The following is a 2,167-nucleotide window of genomic DNA, read 5'->3' as shown; positions in this document are numbered from 1 at the left end:
CTGTACGACAACGCCCGCCCTCATATCGCCAATACGACCAAGGAAGCCATTCAGACGCATGGCTGGGAAGTGCTGCCACACCCGCCGTACTCTCCTAATTTGGCACCAACGGATTTCCACCTCTTTCGATCTCTTTCAAATGCTATGCGCGGAGTTTCGTTCAATACTGATGCAAAATTGAGAGCTTTGGTTGGATCAATTTTTCGAGTCGAAATCGGGTGATTTCTACCAACGAGGTGTTGAAAATCTTGTTGAACGTTGGGAAGAAGTTGTAAGCAACAAGCGTGAATACATTATTGATTAATTAGTTGTTATTTCTTTTAATTAAACCTTTTAAAAAAATTTAATTAAAAAAAAAACGGCGGAAACTTAGTTGCCAACCTAATATGTATCATGTGTGTGTGTCTTTCTGTTTGTGTTGTTTGTCTCCCACCATTACTTGACAGATAACCGGTATTCGTTTGTTTACGACCCTGTAAATTAGCGATTCGGCGAAAATAGATTGATAGAATAAGCACTAGATTTAAAGGTAAGTACTGGGATCGATTTGTTTTACTAAACCTTTCGAGGCAGTGCCCCAGCCTGGCTGCAGTCCAATGACTTAAACAAATAAATGATAGAATATCCAACAAAAGCGCAAAGATGTAAATTAAGCTAGCCAGTATGCTATAATCTAATTTATATAACAAATCAGCATCCTTTTGATCGGGGGAAGGAAGCTGGACACATCTTCTCTGAGGAACGGTCAACCAAACGTTAAACGCTCAGTCAGGAGACATCCAACCTCTTTTATTCTGCACACCAAAAGCATAAAGGGAACGAATTTACATTTTAGTATTTCTTTTATGACAAGGCATTATAATATCTAAATATTATAATATATTTATCTAAATATAAAATATTAATTCCATCACAACAATTTTTTTTTATCGGACAACTAGGTTACACTAACGCTAATCATCTCGGTTGATGATGATTACTGTTATTGCGACAACAGTTCGGCGTATATCAAGTGAGTTATGAAAAGGAATAGAAAGGCAAAATGATAAACAGATGTGTGTGCGTGTGTGTGTGTGTGTGTGTGTATGAGAGAAAGAGAGAGAGAGAGAGAGAGAGAGAGAGAGAGAGAGAGAGAGAGAGAGGGGAAATGCGCGCGAATATATAAATTATATTATTAACAGCAGGCTGCAACTAATTATTGCATTTGAAAACAAATTGAAATTTATTATTATTAGACAGACACTTTTCCCCCTTTAGTGCATATATGTACGTACGTATGTATGTATGTATGCATATGTATATATATATTCATGAACGTATGTATGTATGTATGTATGTATGTATATGTATGTATGCATGAATGTATGTATATACAATGGCGATTGAGGTGTTAGTTTCACTACATATATATATACATATGTATGTATGTATGTATATCTATGTGTATATATATATATACACACACACACACACACACACACACACACACTTTGTAACACCAAAGATGAACCGAAGGCAAGGGCAAGGATTATGGCAGCAATCACCGTCCAGAAGAGTTTCAGGAGATTCCGAAGTCGTCTGGAGGCCGCGGTTGAAGCCAATGGCGATTTTATTGAATAAATTTACTTTTTAGTATTTCAAGATATTTTTAATACGTAATTTTGGTAAATAAATCTGTTAAAAATGAGATGTCAGTGTTATTTTCATTTTTGCGTAATTTAGATGACAATTTATTCATCGCACAATGTATATACATACATACATATGTGTGTGTTTGTATATGTATATATATCTATATGTACACATTTATGCATATAATTTTTCCCGTCTGGCCGTATAACCTTTTCTGTTTGTTTTCCTGTCTTGTTTTTTTGTCCGCCACTACATTCCTCCATGGCAAGATTTAATTTGTGTATACAAATTTAATTTGCGGTCCATGGGAAGAGCCGTTTTAGCGATGCGTCCTGCCCAGCTCTTCGAAACGCCGGTGTTAAAACGGGGGTAGCTGATGAAGAAGAATGTTCTCTATGTGGCTTGTGTGTTTTCTCGTCTACGTTTTGTTTGCAATGTCCTGTACCCAGATATGCACCTATACATACAGGTGGATGTCGGTATGCACATACCTGTACGTATATATGCATATACTCATTTACTATTTGTTTTTATA

The sequence above is a fragment of the Octopus bimaculoides genome, chromosome 8 (genome assembly GCF_001194135.2).
Source record: "Octopus bimaculoides isolate UCB-OBI-ISO-001 chromosome 8, ASM119413v2, whole genome shotgun sequence".
NCBI lineage: Eukaryota > Metazoa > Mollusca > Cephalopoda > Octopoda > Octopodidae > Octopus > Octopus bimaculoides.
Note: the sequence above shows the minus strand (reverse complement) of the source record.